Genomic DNA, 15,163 nt, shown 5'->3' on the forward strand with positions numbered 1-15,163 from the left:
GTTGGTGGCATTCTTCACTGCCCTGAGCCCTTGTTTGGAAAGAACTATGTTCCCATTTAGGAGACCTTTGGGGTGATTCAGAGAATTGTTGGTAAGGATGTTGGCATTTGAGAACAGAATGCTTTTTTCTCTACTTAGCCCAAAGTCAGCAAATAATTGCCTCCGGGATAAATCCCCAACCCACCCCACCCCCAATCAGCAGAGACCATCAGAGCATTGAGAAGCAGACTCTTCAGCAGGTGGTGCCTGAGTCTTCTCAGATGACGCTGGGATAAGCTGCCGAGATCACAGCCTGAAACAGGTTTGAGTTGGTACCACCGATGCTTTGAAGGCTCCCCCCAACCCCACCTTTCAGCACTTCTGATGAGTCCCTGTTGTTTTGACTGTGAAAATATGATATAATAAGATTAAAAAGACTCCCTATATTTTTTATGTTTCTCAGTGGCATTCCAGTCTTTGACCCTGTGCATACATATCTTTACATTGTTGTAATCATGGCCCTTCCAAGTTAATCAACTTGCCACCCTCTCACTGTTCTTTTGTTTTGTTTCATTTTTGAGACAGAGTCTTGCTTTGTCATCCTGCTTAGAGTGCCGTGGCGTCAGCCTAGCTTACAGCAACCTCAAACTCCTGGGCTCAAGTGATCCTCCTGCTTCAGTCTGCCAAGTAGCTGGGACTACAGGTGTGCACCATGACGCCTGGCTAGTTTTTTCTATTTTTAGTAGAAACAGGATCTCACTCTTGTTCAAGTGATCCTCTCGCCTCGGCCTCCCAGAGTGCTAGGATTACAGGCATGAGCCTCTGCGCCTGGCTCCCCTCTCACTGTTAACAGGTAGAGCTGAGCTTGAAGTTGGGCAGGGCTGTGTGAATGTGTTTCTTTCCATTTGTGGGATGGGGTGGAAGGTGCAGTATCTAGGTATAACCACGGGGTGGTGCCAGGAATCAACACATAGCTGCCTCCACTTCCATGGACTGGAAGCCAAACCAAAAACGCAAGCCTGGGATCTGGGAGTTCGATGAGGATTTGGGGAGATGGCTCAGGAGTCAAGGAGACCTGACAAGTATGGTGTGGATGGGGCTAGAATTTACCTCATGGTCTGATGTAACCTGAGTCTGTAGTCTTGATCCCTGTTGATGTGCCCTGCACGATTGTGTGTTTTTAATACATTTTTGATCCTAAAGGGGTTTTTTTCTTGTGTCTCATTTTTTACTTTATTTTACATGAATAATTTTGAGTTAAAAAAGGCCGATAAAGACTCCACTCCTTTCATTGTCTTACGAAATGTCTTGTAATAGTCTCTCAGGCTTAATCATCTGGGAAAATAACATTCTTCCTTGTCTGCCCCCTTGAGCACTGGGCTTCTGTGCCAGGGGCCGGTTGGATCCTGGTTGGAGGTTTGGTTGTTCACATGCACAGTTCTGAGAAGGGGCAGGCTGTTGGCATTTCCGATGCTGAGAGGGATCTAGCCAGGTAGGATAAATGTTGCAGAGTCTTGTGGATTTGGAAAGTCGGAGGCCTCCGTGGCCTGAGCAAGGGTGGCATCAGGTGGGTCAGGGGGAGTGTGTACACACAAGGACAGCTACCAGGCTTACTGCTTCCCCTTATATGGGTTAATTGGTTTAATCCTCACACCCGCTAGGAGACAGGCCCTTGAGCCCAGAGAGATGAAGTCATTTGTCCCAGGCAGCAGTCGTGGAAGAGTCTGGAGAACAGGTCTGAAGGTGGTTTGGGGCTGTGAGAATGATCTGGCAGGTTGTTTTGCTGCAGTGGACACACACAAGCATTGCCTTGGTGACTGGTTTCTCCCCTCATTGATGGAGACCAACTCCATGCCACCTGGGTTGCCTATTCCTAGCCTGTAATGCTGCTAAGGGTCTCGCCTCCAGAACCACTGCCGTCCCAGTCTCTCTGCCTCCATGTTATTGTCTTCCTTGAGCCTGTGTCTCTTCCTTTTGCCTAAAGCCTGTTTGCACTGGGATGGTTCTGTCTGTCCTGTTGCATTCAGCAATTTTATGCCATGCTTAAGCAAAGACCAACTTAAATTGTGGAGCTTGATTTGCTTGTACTTTTTTTTAACCCCCCCCCCAAAAAAAACCTCTGAAAATCCAAATTTAGTAAAAGTTTAATCTAGATTTGATCCAGAAACCTAAATGTAATACTTTGAAGAGTGTTCTTATTCTCTCTTTCTGGGAGTTCATTTCTTTTTCTAGAAAAAAGCCCACGTCATTGTTGTTGTTCTTCTTGTTCCTTTTTTCTTCTAGGAATCTGTATTTGAAATTGAAAAAAAAATTTACTTCCTTAAGGATGTTTTCTTAGGGAGCACATTGACAAAGCTGAGACACAAATGAAGACTAATTCTGCTTCCTGCTCTGCACACACCTTTCATTCTCAGCTCCATGCATAAGTGCATAATTGTCCACATCAATCTTAATTTACTCTGTGAGATCTACACTCCTAACTGAGGGTATTTCATCTACTCATGCGTGCCAATTAAGTCCAGCCAGATAGACCATAAAGAGGCAGATAAGTAAAGTAAAACACCAAGTACTTCAATTTAGCAAATTAGACCAATCTGTATGGGATTCTTAGCTGCCTGAAATAGAAAACCTATGGCACTACAGAAATGCAAACTATATTTTAAATACCCAGCTTGGTGCCTGAATATATTTTTAAAAATCAAATTATACTCATTGTGCTTCTGTTGTAGAATTTCTTTCATGGATATTGCATTAAGTGGAGAATGATCCTGGGTTGAAATTTCACTCTCTGTTAAGAATGACTTAACTGTGTGATGTGTGGCTTTTCCCTTGCAGACAATGCAGATTTAAACGGTTCTATGCTCAGTGACACTTGCAACAAAAATAAAAAGACAGAACAGTAAAGTCACTTTTGAATTTTAAGCACCTCTACAGGTGACTTCCTTGAAATTTTGGAGAGGGCATCTTCGTTTTATTAATATATGATCTCAGGCTACTAATATTTGATAATTCCCATTAATAGGTTTATTTTGTCCCTTTTGAGGGTTGGTACAGGCAGTTATGTACATCAGTTCATCTGATATTAAATATTTCTTATGTGATTATTCAGCCCAGATTATCTTTAGTTAAAAGAGCTGCTAAATTTATTTTACCATTACGTGGAAAAGTTTGCAGGTGTCTAGTGGAGAGTGAGTTTTGTCTTACCTGCACAGTATTGATGTGAGGAAGGCGTTGTTATCGTACAAAAATGAAGGCAGTCTTTCCCTTCTTTTAAAAACCTTGGCTCTGACATTTTTTAAGACAAAATTTGAAGTTTTAGAATTTGGTTTGCTCTTGTACAATTGTTTTCATTATGTGGCAATTAAAGAGGTGATTTTTGACCCTTTGGCTGGCGCTGTGAGGGAAGGGAGGTGGGTTTCTAGGGAGTTTGGAAAATACTTTTTGAGAGACAGTATTTTGGAACAGATGGGAGTATAGATGAGAGCTTGATTATCTGAGTTTGAATCTTTACCTTAACTCATTGGCAATCTCGAGCAGCCTCCTTTATCTCTCTCCCTGTCTGCCTTTTTTTTTTAGCTGTAAAACAAACAAACAAACAAACAAAAAAGAATAACAATAGTTACTCTCACTGGGTTGTTAGGGTTGAATGAATTATTAACAATAAATATGAAATACTTAAAATAGTGCCCAACGCACAGTGAGCATCAGTAACTGTCAGCTGTTAATGACTATTTGTTTTCTACTCAACTTAAAAACATACATGTACGTAAGTATGTATAGTTTCAAAACAAAACTTGTTCCGAGCTAGCTAATTTTACTTAAGGAGGCAATAAATAGCGTAGGGGTTAGACACACAGGCCATGGGATCAAAATGCCAAAGCCTCACCTCATAGTTAAGAGATCTCATGTCTCTCAACTGTAAAATGGGATCATAGTAGTACCTTCTTCAAGGGTGCTAGGATTACAATAGATCATACACGTAAGATATTTGACATATATCAGTCACTCAGTAAATGTTAGCTGTTCTTGTTATTTACATGCTCACTAACTAAAAGAGTTATGAAAAGGATTTTGTCAAGCCAGTAAGATGCTTGAAAAGAGGGTCTTTGAGGACCATGAAGAAGAGCTTGTAAATATTGATAGATAAGAAAAATGACCTCTTTTCTCAAATAAAAGGCAGTGGAACAATTGATATTGCAGGTTGACCATCCCTAATCTGAGAATCCAAAATCTGAAATGATCCAAAATTTGAAAATTTTTGAACACCAACATGATATCACAAGTGGAAAATTCCACACCTGACCTCATGTGACAGATCTCAGTCAAAATGCAGTCAAAACTGCTTCATGCACAAAATTATTAAATATATTGTAAAAAATTACCTTAAAGCTATGTATATAAGATGTATATGAAACATAAATGAATTCGTTTTTAGACTTGGTCTCATCCCCCAGATATCTCATTATGTATATGCAAATATTCCAAAATCTGAAATCTGAAGCACTTCTAGTCCCAAGCATTTCAGGTAAGGGATACTCAGCCTATAGTATGCATAGCCAGATCATCAGCTATGGTAAACTTTGTTTTACTGATGTTATACTTTTTGTTCCTTTCATACATTTTTTGTTAAGATTAAGGCCCACTTAGTGATAAAATGCCTATAGGAATGTAAGTACATTATCAAGTTTGGAGATAAATAAAAAAATATTTCTCCTTTGAACACACTAGGGGGCACTAGACATCTTTTCAGGGGACAGATTTCACAACCTACTCCTTGGTTCTAAGTAGGTAGGTCAGGATTACACTGTGGTTCCTCACGGGTCTATTCTCAGGCAGATGTGTCAGATCTTTGTCTTGTATCTCTTCAGTGTGTTCTCTTATGGCCTGATTTCCAGACCCCGTGCTGCTCTGCATGGTAGGATGTCATGACCAGGATGTCCTGTCGATCTTAACTGACCAGTGTGGCGTGGGGTAGCATGATGGTCTGCTGTGCTTGGGGGTGGAACTGGACTGCCTGCCTGCTCAAAATTGGAAGAGGTGTTTCATTATTTGTTTTTTAATTCACATTTAATCTGTAATTATCTAAAATTTCTCAGTTTTACTTTTTTGTGTAATCTCCTGCCAACAATTGTAAGATAGTATCTGATATTTATGTAGTTTCCAAAGCATGTTTTACATGTACTATCTCATTTAGTCCTCATAAGAACCCATTATTTGGCCCATTTTGTGGGCAAGGAGGCATATTCAGCAATGTTAAATGACATTTTCTAAAGTTTGGGCCTCCCCTTACCAGTTAAAGGGCCGTAATGCACCTCTTCTGCCCTCCTCCAGTTTTCACTTCTCTGTGGGTCTCTTAAATGTGTATTTATTGCTGGGTTCTCTTCTTGTGGCCTCCTCCTGGTGTAGAGCCTGACAGGGGCTTTGGGAATTAGAATATGGCCCAATGAGTAACACACTTCATTTTATTTGGTTGCAGCTGTGCCTGTTACATGTATGGATTAAAGAAAAAAAATGAAGGAGGGAACATCAAAAAAATTACTTTCTTCCTAGTAACGTAAGTATAGTTTAGGGCTATTTAAAATCCCTTTTTCCTATCATAAGAAGAATTCTTTCATAAGAACTTGGATCTTTTGCCTCCCCTGTCCTACCTGGTCCTGGGGAAACTGCGGCCAAACCAGGGATCCTGATTCTTCCCTTCGGCTGGTGTGCGAGAACTAGTCTCGCTACAAAGTGGACTCACTGGTGAACCCAAAACATGGAGCTCAGACTTGAAAAAAACTTACACAATTTATATTTTGTTTATTTTTAAGTATTCAAAATAATGAGCTTCCCCTCTCCTCTTTTTTCTAAGATTCTAAATTAAGAATTTCTCTGACGTTGCATTTGCACTCTGTTGTGGGTCATTCTTTCCAGTGGACCTTAACCATGTTTATCCAGTGGATAGAACTAGGAGTAGAGCCTTAAAGTCATACAGGTAGAAGTATTAGGAAATGCAGCAGGAGGTAGGTCTAAATGAGATAGATCAGAAAGTTTCTAGAACGCATTTCTGGATAACCCACTTTGACCATTTTCAAGTCACACTTCTCTATCTCTGTGTCTTCCTTATCCCTAGCCCTATTCTGAACTTCCACCATTCATACACTCAGTACTTACTGAATGTCTGCCATGAGGAGGGCGTTCGCTTGATGGGCACTATCCTAGAGATCCCAGGTGTGCCCAAGATGTCATGGCGTTGGGAGGGCCCTTGAAAGACAGGATGCCTAAGGCTGGCTGGCCAGGGAAGGTTCCCCTGAGCGGGGGTGTTCTTTGAGTGAAGCTCTGAAGGGTCTGCTGAGTGTGTGGATGTGTGTGTTGAGGGGGGAGCCTGCGGGCAGTGCAGGACATGCAGGTGCACAGGGATGAGGCCGCGTGCCTGGTATGGCACAGTGGTAGATAGCTGTGTTTTTCCACTTAGGTATTTTGAACATCCTGGGAATACTGGAAATTCTTCTGAGATAAATTAACTTTAAATGGTGGCAGCTGGTTCTCAGGTGTATTCTTAGGGTTCCTCTATTGACAAGGCATGCCAGCAGGTTCCAGCTGGAGGATGCCTTGTTCCTGGTAGAGTTCAACTGGTTATGTTGGGTCCGACGTGCTTCTGATAGATGATCATTGCAGTGTCAGCCCCAGGCCACACAGCCTGGGCCAGGTACTCATTCCGGCATGAGTGTAGGGAAGCTGGGAGTGTTTTCTCTGCCTGCATCTGACTGGGATTGTAGGTTTATGTTTGTTCCTGGCTTCTCTTGTAAGTGGCTGCCAGCGGAGTCGATGGCAGGCTGAATCTGGCAATCATGTGAGGGGTTGGAAACTTGGCCAGTGAACACCATGCCCACTTCGTTTTATGTGGCTGCAGCTGTGACTATTACATGTGTGGATTTTTTAAAATGAGAGGATAGAGAACATGAGAAAGTGATTTCTTTTCTAAAAAGGTAAATGTTGGACTAGTTAATGCCCCCTTCTGCTTTTTCTTAGTTAACTGCCCTATTTATGGAGATAACTGAATTTAAATTTGGGGGCCATTTCTAATTCTTAAGATTTCAGCTCACTTGGGCCCAGATCTTAACTTTGATCCACTCCTAACCAATTTTAAGTCATCTGTAGCTGTTTTTGTTACTATCATATAAAAGACTGTCATACTCATGACAGTTTACTGTTTACAAATTCATGACAGAACTTTTAAATTGGGATATTTCAGCAGGTGCCTTCTGAAGGCCAGATGTCTTTACCCATATGGTGATCATACCATTCATAATAATTTACTGAGCATCCATTTGGTAAACTGTCACAGTTTTTGTCCAAAAATAAATGTTCATGTATTTCTGTGAAACATTCATGGTGCATTACATTATCACATGCTGATCATATTGGGCCATATATGTGTGTGTGTGTGTGTGTGTATATATATATATGTATCTATCTATCTAGTTTCCTCCTCTTTAAGTGAACATAGTAGTAGTATCTGCTGTAGGGTGGTTGTCAGGATTTCAGTAAGTGTATATGATTATAATACTATATTCATTAAACATTTCTTATCTTCTAGTCTCTTTGGTAAGTGCTTTACACGGGACACCTCATTTAATCCTTCCCAAACCCAGTGAAGTAGGTGCTGTTGTTCCCACAGTCTCACAGTGGAGGAAACTTAGATGCTGATGAAGTTAAGCTACTTGTTGAGGGTTGAAGAGCTAATAAATGACACTAGGATTTGACTCTAGCAGTCTGAGCCCAGACTTTTGTGAGAGGCCTGCATCGCTCTATATGTCAAACCCAGTGTGTTCATAGCACAGAATCCCGCTTTGCATCTGCTGGCCAGACAGACTGCACAGCCTGCCGGGCTACGGGACAGGCTGGTTAAACACGCTAAAGAGAGCACCTTTGAGTCTCTTGGCAGTATCCAGGATGGGGAAGGCATGTTTCTGTGTGCAGATGAACTCACCTCTCCATGCCCCCAGTGTGCTGTGCCCTCCCGTACTTGCTGTAGACCAGCACCTTCATGCTGTGCTGCTTCCGTGGCCCTCGTCAGATGGTCAGGTCTTTTGGCTGCAAGCCACATGAGGAAGTATTGCTTATGTAACAGAAGAATCTCTTAGCCAGAGCCACATATGCATGTGGTTTTATAACCCTGGTGTTTTCTGTCTTTATTATGTGTATATGATTCTACTGGGGCAATTTGTCTTCACAATGATACAAATACTTGTAGCAATAATGATTTTTCCCCACCACCTTTAGTCATCCTTTAGCCAAACTGAATAAATGTTTGGCCCTTTTCATCTTTCTTTATGAAGCGGAAGGCGCTGGAATGCAATCATTTCTGTAGTGGCTTATGTGGTTTCCTAGGTGCTGAGTTCTGTGGTGACATGATGCCTGTATATTTTAGGAGGGGGGGAGGAGGAGGAAGCTGAAACCCTGTCTATGCAGTTTGATGTGGTGGGAAATTTAACAGCCACAAAGATTTACTGGCTAAGCCTGAGGAAATAGCCATTGTCTATCAATGAAGTTTAATATCTGTTACTACTGTATGTAAAATATTTAATGATCTTGTTGTGCCAAACTTTTAAAGCGCATATTTTCTGGTGTTTTTATTTTTCTTCTTGTAAAATTACCTTTGAGAAATTGCAAAAATGAAGTGTTTTCAAGTGGCTGTGACAGTTTTCATGATTTTTCCAAGTTTCACATTGTCAACAAATTTGCTAAATTCAAATATCCTTTTTTTTATGCAGACGTTTGGTTCTGGGTTCAGAGGGTAGGATTTGGATACTGAGGAATATCTTACCTGAAACTGCTTGATTGCTAAGTTTCATAGTGAGTAGCAAGAGTTCAGATGTGTGCATCAAATCCTAGCACTGTGGGAGGCTGAGGCGGGAGGATTGCTTGAGGTCAGGAGTTTGAGACCAGCCTGAGCAAGAGCGAGACCCCGTCTGTACTAAAAATAGAAAGAAATGATCTGGACAGCTAAAAATATATATAGAAAAAAATTAGCCGGGCATGGTGGCACATGCCTGTAGTCCCAGCTACCTGGAGGCTGAGGCAGGAGGATCACTTGAGCCCAGAAGTTTGAAGTTGCTGTGAGCTTGATGCCACGGCACTCTACCCCGGGCAACAGAGCCACACTCTGTCTCAAAAAAACAACAATAACAACAACAAAAAAAAAACAGATATGTGCGTCAGGAGGATGTGTATGCACCTTTTCAGTTTCTAAGTTCTGATAGTAAGGAATACCTGCATGCCAGGGTTTTTCAGCTTCAGCACTGTTGACATTCGAGACTAGATAGCTTTTTACTTGGGGGGAAGGGGCCAATCTGTGTGTTGTAGGATATTTGGCAGCATCCTTGGACTCCACCTGCAAGATGCTAGTAGTAGTTTGTCCCCAGACTCAGTCGCAGTTGTAACAACCAAGAATGTCTCCAGGCATTGTCAAGTTACCTTGGGTGGGGCTGTGGGGGCAAAATTGCCATTGCTGTACAGCACTGCACTTAACAGAACTTGTAAATAACATGAAACCCAGAAGACTGTTATAGCCACCTAGAGATACTTCATTCGGTCAGTTGTGTGGAGATAATTTTTAAGGGAGAAAAATACTAATAGAAGAAGAGATTGCCTTTAGAAGTTAAGCACAAAAAAGGACATTAAATTTTTTTTTTTTTTGGAGATAGAGTTTCGCATTGTTGCCGGGGCTAGAGTGAGTGCCGTGGTGTCAGCCTAGCTCACAGCAACCTCAAACTCCTGGGCTTAAGTGATCCTCCTGCTTCAGCCTCCCGAGTAGCTGGGACTACAAGCATGCGCCACCATTCCCGGCTTAATTTTTCTATGTATATTTTAGCTGGCCAGATAATTTCTTTCTATTTTTAGTAGAGACGGGGTCTCACTCTTGCTCAGGCTGGTCTCAAACTCCTGACCTCAAGCAACCCACCCACCTCGGCCTCCCAGAGTGCTAGGATTACAGGCGTGAGCCACCACGCCCAGCCTAAATTTTTATATAAAAAGAGTATCACATATTAAACCTTATGGTTAGATGATATCCATTTCCTTAGACTTGGCCATGTATTGCCTCTTCCATTTGCTGGTCTTCTCTGGAAATTACCAACAGTGCTTCATTGATCTTATTTATACATTCTCTTACTATGCTGCAGTGCAGTTTCAAATCACCAACTAGTGCTTTCTTATTGATCACAAATAAATTTCAGCTACCCCTTCCTTTTGTTACTTTGAAGAGCTGAAATTTTCAGCAAGGCAAGAATTTATCAGAGGATGTGCTTTATGATCTGCCAGCAGCTACCTGGAGGAGGTTGCCTGTCACTCTGGTGCTGGGCCTCTGCTGGTTTTTCAGTGGATGCTAGAAAATATACCATGCCTCTAACCAGGCAGGGTGTGCAGTATTATCTTCATTTTCTCTCTTGCCTTCCCTCAGACATTCTCTGTTATTCTTGCATAGGCAGTGACAGATAAATGCCTTTTTCTATATGTTGCTGCTCTCATTCCCTTGCTGTGAGCTTTTTAGTTTGAAGGCATTTATCTGTTTTATTGTCTCATTCCATTTCCGCCATTTTGTGAAATTCAGAGTGTCACTTGTATACATGCTGAAAAAAGTCATCCTTTTATTTTCCAAGTGAATAGAATTTGAGGCTGTTGAATTTCATATTTTTTTAAACTTATGACACTAGGGTCCATTATAGTTGTATAGTTGTATGAATGCATTATGGTTAGGGGCTGCATCTTCCCCACAACCTTGATGTGTTGCTAAGACTTTCATATGTTTATATGACCAACATTTCTTCTGTTAAATGTACATGGTGACACCTTTCTGAAATGTAAATGGTGATTTTATATCTGAAAAGCATCATGTTACTAATTCATAACTTAGACTTTATTTAGTGAACACATTTTTTACTCAGTGGTATAACTATCAGTACTTTTATATTGTTGATGTCTCCCCTAGTAGGGTAATCAGTAATGTGAATCTGATACAGTGGTTTTGACCAAAAGGTTGCTTTATGTCCAAGGTACTATGCTGTTTTATGCTATGACTATCTTGAGCACAGAAATAGTAATAGTAAATAAAATCTATTTTTATTATACTGTATTGTTTTGGAGATACGTTAGTTATGTTGAAATTTTTCCTGAATCTTTTATAGAGCTAAGTTCATATATCTTAGTAGCTAGCAGAGAAATTTCTCCCTAAAAGCAGGAACAGGAAGGAGCTTGGGCTTCTGGGTTTCGGCCCCTGAGAGTGTGGACTGGGTTCCACGGTGAGTCTATCACTGCTGCAAACAGTCTATCACTGTTGCAGTGGGCCCTGCTGCAAAGGGCCAGTGGCCGGGCCACGCCACTCCCTACTCCATGATGCTGTGAGTTGCTCGGGCTGCCAGGACAAACTCCCACAAACTAGATGGCTTAAAACAACAGAAACTTACCCCAGCAGGGTTCCGGAGGCCGCGAGTCCAGAATCAAGGCTTCAGCTGGGTCATGCTCCCTCTGAAGGTTCCAGAGAGAATCCTTCCTCCCCCTTCCTGCTTCTGGCGGCTTCTGGTGTTTCATAGCATTCCTGGGCTTGTAGACGCGCATCCCCCGCCTCTGCCTCCATCTTCACGTGGCTTTCTCCCTCTGTGTGCATCTATGTGTCTTCTCCTCTTTATTCTTTTTCCTTTTCTTCCTTTGTTTTTAGAGATGGAGTCTTTCTCTGTCACCAGGCTGTCGATCCACCCCCCTCAGCTTCCCAGGTAGTTGGGACTATACCGCACGTGGCTAATTTTTAAAAATTGGTTTTAGAGACGGCTTCCCGCTACATTGTCCAGGCTGGTCTCAAACTCCTGGTCTCAAGTAATCTTTCTGCTCCCTCCTCTCATAAGGACATCAGTCATTGCATTTAGGGCCCACCCTAATCCAGTATGATCTCATTTTAGCTAATTGTATCTGCAAACACCCTATTTCCAAATAAGGTCTCAGTCTGAGGTTCCTGGTGGACATGAATTTTGGGGGAACACTATTCAACCCAGGACGACCACTTCCCTCTCTTTCCAGCCTCTGCCTCCCAAACTCTGTCCGCTCCACCTCGGGCCAACAGCAAAGCACGGGGGACGGCTGTGTGCTTGGAACCCAGGAAGGCCACCGACCTGCAAAAGGACTTCCAGTCCTGGCGTTTTTCAGTGATTGTAACTCCAGTTTCTGACATTCTGGCATTCCAGAGTTAAGTGCTTTTTAAAAATGCTGAACTACTAGTATCTTTGTGATATGTTTTCTAAAAATATGAATCATTTATGCCTGGGGATACACTGCAGTAGAAGTTTGGATCTATTAATAGCAAAGGAAACCTTCTTCAGAAAGTGGCTTTCTATCGCTCCATCATCCGTGGGCCTCTGTCATAACACAAGTCCTCATTCTGGTTCAGAGACTTTCCAAAGCAGTGGCATTCAAACACAGCAGCCGGAAATTGCTCCAGGTGACTCGCTGGGGTCTCTACCTACAAGTAAACACACTGTAGAAGATGAAGACAAATTGGAAACTCTTTTTTTGAAATCTTTGAAATAAAACTAGAGTTCATGACCAATAAAAAAATGTAGTCCCTGCCAACAACGAAGAAAGGAGTTTAAAAAAACAGAAAATATCATCTAAAGCTGTAGTTCCCAACTCCTGGGCCACGTCCTACAGGTGTGAGGCCTGTTAGGGACCAGGCTGAAGAGCTCCACCACTGTCCCTCCCAGATCCCTGGCTCCGTGGAAGAATTGTCTTCCATGAAACCGGTCCCTGGTGCCAAAAAGGTTGGGGACCATCGATCTAAAGTATGGGAGAAGAAATGGGATTATTTGAAGACGAAAAAACTCAAAGTTTGAAATTTGGCTGGAATCTCTCTCCTCACCATTGCCTCAACCAGCCTAGAGTGAAAAAAGGTACAACAGCCAGAAAAAATGAGCACAAAACTATCCTCACAGATCACATAACACCAGATCATATATGTTCATTTCAAGTGTTCATTATTATTAAAATTTTCTTTATTTTATAGGGCTTAGTTTGTTACTTTCAAATAATATTTTTTCATGCCATCTTCTAATAATTTGTATGAGAAAGCTGTATTTTTAGTATTTATATTTCATAGTTATGTTTTCCTTAATGCTTCTAACATTTATTTTTTATTTGATATATCTAATATTTTAGCTGAATTTAAAAATTTTATGTATTCTGAATGCCTTTTTATGGAAAACATTGATAATCAATGTTGACATTTTAGGAACATAGGGAATAAATGCCTGTATTCCTTCATGCTGTCTTGCTGTGCAGCTGCAGTATCAATGCTGTGCTAGTTAGTGATGGCGGCAGTTGGCCCTGTGCCTGGCAACGTGCTCAGCGCTCTCTGGGAGCTGCTCTTGCCGTGGCCATTTTCCAGATGGGGAGCCTGAGCTTAGAGGGGTTATATGACTCACTCTGGACCCTCGACCTGGGAGAAGGCTGAGCCAGGATTGAAACTCACACAGTGTGACTAAGTGCCTCACCCTTTGCCACAACTCCACATGACAAATGATTGTGGATGTCAAATAATTCAGCCAACACACAATCCCTATCATTTCCTAGCCGTCTTCTCTTTGAGTTTTTATGATCTACACCAGGGCACCCAGACTCAAGCGCCTATTGGATTGGGCAGGTCAGGCAAATGGGTCAGGGTTCTGGCCAACTGGACAGCTCTGCCTAAAGAGGACAGCTGTTGCCTACCTTCTGCCAATGGTTTATACAGAGAAGGCAAGCCCAAATTTGCCCTAGAGAAATCTATATTTTTTATGGGTAAAATTTTTTGCTTTCAAAAATATTTCACGAGCCAAACAAAATATGTCCATGGCCAGAACCAGCCCCTGGGGAGTCGGCCGTGGTCTGAATGAAGCTCAGTTTGCAGCCTGAGAACCAGACTCGATTCCTTGTCACTGTTGGCCTCCTCTGCTGTCATGGTCGGCACTCTTCCTGCTTTTGACTTACTGTCTCTTCATCGGTTTAATTTATCAAGCGCCTTTTAAGAGCCAAGCACCAGGCTCTGAGTGCACCAGTGCGATTCACTCCTTCAGGAGCTCACAGTCTGGGGCTGGGTAACCCGATGTGCTGTGCTCTGGAGCATCCGTTTCAGATTCTAGCATGCACACAGGCACCCGGGGCACACTGCTATGACGCAGATTCTGTCTCCGGTACCGCGGGGCGGGGGGGGCGGCCCTGGAGGCTGTATTTCCCACAAGCTCCCAGGTGATGCCGATGCCGCCGACCCAGGTGCCACTCTGAGTGGCGAGGACCTTGTGTCTAAGCGAGTTCCCGCGCTGGCGGTTTCCGATTAGAGGAGCCTGTACTTGGGCTTGGTTTCCCAGAGGTGACCTGGGTCATTCAACCCCCACCTACTAATCCCCTGCCACATTCCTCCCCACATCCTAATTTATCTAGGGATTTAGTCTAGCTGAGATCACTCGTAAAGAATTTTATCTACATCTTTGTTCTGAGCTGGCACCGAGCATGCTCCTCCTGCACATCACCCCTTCCTGTCCGGCCGGCTACCGCCATCTGAGGACTGCTGTCCGCGCCCTCCGTGTCTCCGTGTCTCAGGGCCTTGGTGCCCGGCGCCAGCCTGAGCTTCTGCTGGCCGCCTGCGTAGAGCGAGATCCTGATGAGAGCAAGCCTGGAGTCTGGATCCACGCACCTACCCCTCTGCAGGGCAGGATATGTCCTAGGGTCCCCGAAGGCCATGGAAGTGCCACCTGTGTGGAACAGGCTGTGGGTGAGGGGGGCAGGCGGAGCAGCGCACAGCAGTGAGGACCCTGTCATGCACTCGGGAGCCAGGCTGGCCCAGGTTGGCAATCCTTTTTGTGGGACACTAAAGACACTTTCTAACTGGCCTCATTCAAGAGAGGTGGCTGCAGTTTAATCACCTGATGGGGACCACGGCCTCGGTCTGCAAGGAGAAAGGTGCAGGCCACCCTCCAAGGGTCACATTTCTCATTGTTCTTCATGGGGGGAGTTCAGGTAAAGTCCCCTCTTCCGTCCTGAGGGACCCCTCTGTGCTGGAACGCTTCTATCAGCAGGACGGAAGGGGGATGCACAGGGCAGGCCGGCGTGCTGGAGGGGAGGGCACCTGCTGGGGGGGTGAGGGTTGCCGCGCATGCTCAGCCCCAGGAGAAGCCACTTC

General features: G+C 43.4%; 2 long non-coding RNA genes across 2 annotated transcripts; one reads left to right on the forward strand and one right to left on the reverse strand.

Annotated features, from left to right (window-relative positions):
• Positions 1-2,239: 2,239 nt before the first annotated feature.
• LOC123649788 lies at positions 2,240-11,662 on the reverse strand. Its single transcript, XR_006739139.1, has 3 exons — positions 11,427-11,662; positions 3,491-3,555; positions 2,240-2,266 (listed from the first exon to the last, which is right to left on the reverse strand). It is a non-coding gene; the product is annotated as an uncharacterized LOC123649788 (long non-coding RNA).
• Positions 4,877-12,940, forward strand: LOC123649787. Its single transcript, XR_006739138.1, has 3 exons — positions 4,877-5,016; positions 5,456-5,533; positions 12,034-12,940. It is a non-coding gene; the product is annotated as an uncharacterized LOC123649787 (long non-coding RNA).
• Positions 12,941-15,163: the final 2,223 nt, after the last annotated feature.

This window comes from Lemur catta, chromosome 14, assembly GCF_020740605.2.
Source record: "Lemur catta isolate mLemCat1 chromosome 14, mLemCat1.pri, whole genome shotgun sequence".
NCBI lineage: Eukaryota > Metazoa > Chordata > Mammalia > Primates > Lemuridae > Lemur > Lemur catta.